This window comes from Tupaia chinensis, unplaced genomic scaffold (assembly GCF_000334495.1).
Source record: "Tupaia chinensis unplaced genomic scaffold, TupChi_1.0 Scaffold142100_1, whole genome shotgun sequence".
NCBI lineage: Eukaryota > Metazoa > Chordata > Mammalia > Scandentia > Tupaiidae > Tupaia > Tupaia belangeri.
The window spans coordinates 1,494,793-1,500,237 of NW_006201951.1; positions in this window are offsets into that span (position 1 = coordinate 1,494,793).

The following is a 5,445-nucleotide window of genomic DNA, read 5'->3' on the forward strand; positions in this document are numbered from 1 at the left end:
TCCTCCCCCCCCCTCCGCCCTCTCCGACACCGAGCGGCACCTCCCTTGCCCCTCCTCGGGCTCTGGGCGTCCCGGAACTGGACGCTTCCCCGAGCGTGCGTGCGCTGCGTGGCCCGTGACGTCACCGCCCACGCACGCCGCCGGCACCGGCTCCTGGCGCCGCTCAGTCTTCAGACGCACGCACGCGGCCTTGCTGGGCCCGGCGTGGGCCCCAGTTCACCCCGAGCTGTGAGGCTGAGCCACACGTGCGGACGTGATCGTAGACTTGGGGCGGCCAGAGGCGCTGGACTCCCACTTGGCAGACCGCGGTCCGAGTCCCGGTCCTGGCCGCTTGTTTCCTCCCGTGCCCTTTCTTTCTGTCTCTCTCTGGTCAAATTAAAAAATAACAGCACCAAATGGACGTGACTGAATGAATGAATGAAAAGCGACTTGACCGTGCCACCGCCTGAAACTGCTTTGCCCTCAGCCCAGAGCCCCAGCAAGAGCAGGGCTCCCCCACCTTGGGGCTCTCTCAGGTGCGGCTGTGGGCTCCCTTGAGTTCCCACCTGCTCGCATGCAGGTGTGTGCACTGCAGGGCAAGCAGAGCCGGCGTCCACCCGCACTGCCTGCCTTTCGAGGGGTGGGCCCGTCACCCTGTGAGGGGGACTAGTCGTGCCCATGGTCCAGGCTGCTGAGACGTGACTTACGGCCTATACATATGTTTATATTTAAATTACTTTATTACGCTTCTTAAAAACAGTTGGTTATGGGATATGTATGTTCACCCTGAGAGAGAGAGAGAGAGAAAGAGAGAAAGCAAGCCACCAGGTCTGGGACTTGAACCACAGTCGGCCATGTGGGAATCAGCACTAACAGCTACACCACTGGCCCTGGGCCAGTACGTTTTTAAAAGTGTTTTGTTTTTTCATTTGCTATAGAGTGTGTGCATTCACCAGGGACAGACAGCCAGAAGAATTGAGAAGGCACCCGCGGGATGGCCATACCAGTCTCTATTCTCTTGGGGTTTGGGGCACCCACGCACACACCTGGTGTGTGTTTCGAGCTGCTGGGTCCAGGCCTCCAACCACACAGCCAGCCATATGGGTCTTCCCAAGGGTATAGTGCTGGTGGGTCCGGCCTTCTGGACTGCCAGCAAGGTCCCGCAGGGAGGCCTTCCCATCTCCTGATGCCTTGTCTGCAGTCCATGTCCCATGGCCCTGTTAGATGTCTGCCCAGCCAGTCCCTGGTCACCTCTGGATCTGAGGGTGACCACCTGTCTTGAGCTAACCCTGTGAGTCTGCTACCGCTACCTGCCAGCTGTTGACAGGGCAGCTAGAGTGAGGGGATAGAGTGAGCCCTGGGCTGCCCTCTCCAGGAGAGCGTGTGTGTCAGTGCAGACGGCTCACCACAGGAGGGTCTGGTGAGCAGAGTGGACAGATGCGGCAGAGGCCAGGCCTGGGGCCCAGGGCCGAGGGAGGAGGTGTGGGCGGGGCTGCCTTCGGAAAGGCTTAGATGCACCTCCAGCCCAGGGGGCTGCACGCTGGACTCCACTGCTTGGTGGCCTGAGGCCATGTGGGAGACCAGGTTAAAATCCCAGCCTACCCAGGGAGATGGGGCCTGGTGGTGCCCCCTTAGGGTCACAGGTGCTTGGAAGGCTGAGGTGGCGACAGCAACTTCGGGAGACTGGACAGACTCAGTATAGACACACCCTGTCCCCTAGCTGGGCTTCGGTGGTGGCTGCGTGCAGGGAGTGGCCGATCTGGACAAGGCACCAGCGACCTTTAAAGTGGACACAGTCGGTGCGGAGCAAAGGGAGGCGCAGCGGCCGGAGAAGCCCAGGGGGGAGGCTTGTTGAGAACCAACAGACAGACGAGAGCCACGGCCGCGAGCTGCTCCCTGGCCCCACCATAGAAAATGTCGGGCTCGCCCCTCGGCTGCTCCTGCCCCATCGCTGTATGAAAGAAGAAACCCGGGCCAGCAATTGGCGTTAATGGCTATGTCGCTGGACTCCGATGTAGTCGACTGAGGTTCGAGTCCTGGACCTGGTGGCTTAAACTCATGCCAGGCATGTGTGCGTGTGTGCCCAAGATCCTGAGAGAATGGAGGAGAAGGGATTGCGGCATGGCCATCCCCACGGGGGGTGATTTCTCTCTTAATGTCTCTGTGTCTCTGTCTTTCTGGGGAGCGCACGCGCCCTATAGCACAAAAAAAAAAAAAAAAACCTCTCAAAAAATAAACAAATAAAATAAAAAGAATAAACCAGAGGCCTGGGTTCACCGTCAGAGATGCCCGATCCTCACTTTCTCTGCTTGTCCACTGGGGGTTCCATGTCCCTTCGCCTTGCAGGCCGAGCCCACTGGCACCCAGCATGGGCGAAGAGACAAACAGGAACGTGAGTAGCCGCGCGGCAAGGAGTCGGGCGGTGGGCGCTCCTGCAGCCCCAGCCTGGATCGGAAGGTGCGGCGTGCTTTCCAGGCGGGTGTAAATCGTGGGGACAAGGTCGGCTGGAGGCCGATGCTGAGTTCCAGAGCTGTTTCCCGCACTAAACGCGAGGGGCATCCAAGGCGGAACCAAGCAGTTGCTACGACGCTGACCGTGCAGGAGATACACCCTCGGCTCCCAGGAGGGCTGAGGTGGGAACAGACGAGGGAGGGCACGCAGTCACAGGACCACATAGGGCCCTGTGCCCGCTCTCCTGTGGGACTTAGGGAGTGTTTGAGGCGAGACCCTCTGAGGGATCCAGGAGGTGGCTCCGAGGTTCGATTAACGGACACCCCAGAGAAACAGACTTCCCTGACGCCTGGAGAGGCAGGGGTGGTCCTGAAACAGGTGCCCGCTGAGCGCGGCATGGTGAAAACCGTCTCCCGGGCCTGGGGAGCCTTGAGGTTGCAGCTCCTAAAAGATCTAAGTTCAGCAAGGGACGAGGATGCCACAGCCCCTTGGCCCTGTGCACCCCGGAAGGCCCACTGCCCCTCCTTCAGAGCCCTGGTCGGGAAGAATTCACGAGGAAGGAGGGCCCCTCTGCACGTGAGCCCTCTTCAGAGAGCGTTCCTCGGGGCAACGGAGAGGGTGGCATTTCAGGGTTCAAACTAACGTGTCCAGCCACGGAGATCCAGACCCAAATAGCCTGGGACAAAACATGCCACATGAGCCCGTGTCCTCCAAAAGTCGAAGAATTAAAACCGGCGTGTGCGTGAACGGCGCGGCGCGTGCTCGATGCCCGTCGGCAGGTGGGCAAGGCTGCTTGGCTCGGGCTGGCGGTCTCCCGTGGAAGGCAGGTTGCCCTGAGGGAGCCCAGGGATGGGCAAATGCAAACCAGCGACACAGCACACCTGTCATTTGACGCGTGGACAGGGACGGGTGACTTCTCCGACACTTAACAGCTCAGGTTCTCCCCACAAGCGTGTCCGCAAATACACAGAATCTGTCTGAGGTGCTGGAGGAGACGTCTAGAAAAAGACGTGGACAGGTCACTCGTCGAGTACCCGCGGGGCCCGGCGAGCCCGCCAGGATTTTGTATCAGCGTCTGGTGCCAGCCATAGAGCGGGTGATTTCTGACTGAGGGCCAGGCAAATTTCGTTACGATGATTGGCTTTGGAAGATGCTAACGGGCCCTGTAGGGCCACCCTGGCCCCATCTCGGATAAAGGGCGCAGCACCTGATGACACCCGACTATGCCAGGGATCGGAGAGGCGCGAATCCGGGGCGTGGCTGTGGCTGGCCCCGGGAATCCACAACAAACCAACTGGTACCTGCTCTAACTGCAGCGGGGACACTTTGCTCGGGGCTGCCCCGTGCCCACACCAATATGCCCCGGGGCCAGGGAGGTGGACACTGGACTGGGGAATGCAGGCCGGGAAAGACAGACGGAAAGCCTCTTCCGCCCTTGGGAAACGGAAAGAGGGTCAGCCCTGGCTTGCCAAGTACTAGGGGCAGCTGCGATGCCTCTTCTGACACCACCCAGCCGGGACCTGGACAGAGCATATGGGCCGGCCACGGTCAGCCAGAGGCCTCTCTGGGACAACTGCAGGTGGCGCAGGACTGACCTCAGCCCCGTCTCCTGGAGGGTGTCGGTACCCAGTGCGGGCCCCCGGGGCTCCCTGCTGAGTTTGAGTTGCCAGCGCGCAGGGGGCCTCGGCTGGGGGAGGAACCGTCTGGTGACAGGACTGCAGTGACCACGGTGGTGAGTGCAGACCGCTGGGCGAGACCAAGGTCACAGCCCCGCCTCTCGAACCGTTCAGCCTGAATCCGGCCGTGGGGCACAACCCGCGCTGTTGCCAGTCTGCGGGGACAGGTGTGGACCGCAGAGCCCAGAGGACAGGAGGGTTTGGATCGGACCAGGTCTACCTTCTTCAGGCTCTCCGAGAAGCTTGGTCCGTGTCTACCCGAACCATACCAGGGCGAAAATTCCAGGGACTCTGAGATACTGGTGTGATGTTTCAGTACCAGCCCGAAAGCACTGGCCCAGAAATTGGCCCCACACTGGGCAGCAGCTTTCGGGCTGCCTTGGCGGCGAGGTGAAGGGACGTAGAGCCCTGGCTGAACGGATATGGTGGGTTGAGGAAGAACAGAGACGGCAGGAGAGAAAGCAGGATCAGGCAGACCGGGCATCTCTGGGCGGACGCAGGCCCCGAGTCCCCGGGTTTCTTCTTTCATACAGCGATGGGGCGGGAGCAGCCGAGGGGCGAGCCCGGCATTTTCTATGGTCGGGCCGGGGAGCAGCTCGCGGCCGTGGCTCCCGTCTGTCTGGTGGTTCTCAACAAGCCTCCCTGGCCTTCTCCTGCCATCGCGCCTCCCTTTACTCCGCGCCGCCCTGCAGCAAGGTCGCTGGGGCCTCGTCCAGACTGGGCTGCTCTGTACAGCCGTGGGTGACCACGTCTGTGTGTCTCTCTGCAGCCTCAGGTCCAGCCTCTCCTGGACAGCTGCTGGGGCCCCTGCCCACACAGGGTAACGCCATTGCTGGCAGCTTCAGCCCTGCCCTGCTCCCACACCTGCCTTGTCTGACCCTCAGAACCTCCTCCACCTGCCGCCCCCCCCCCCAGCCCCCACAACCCTCCCTCCAGGAAGCTGCCACCTCCTGTGCGCCCCCTTCCCTGGGCTCTCCCTCTCGAGGTGTGGGGGTCCTCTCTGCTCTGTGCTGGCCCATCTTCCCCACTCCCCGACTGCCCACAGCGAGGTGGGTTTTGTCTAGCAGAGCATCCCTGCGTGCCATGTTTAAGTACCTCAGGAGGCTCTTGGGAACAGGGTACCACCAGGGAGCTGGTTCCGTGACCCTGCGTGACCTGCGGACTCAGGACCAGCTCTGGGGCGGAGGCGGGGGCCTGAGCAGGTGCTGCTAACCACTGTCCTGCCTGTGGGGGCAGCAGGCAGTGCACTGGCGCCCTCTGCTGGGTGGTGCTAGCCCCGAGTCCTCAGAGGGCACTCACCCATGGCTCCATGAGGTGGGCTCAGTGGCCCATGAGGCCA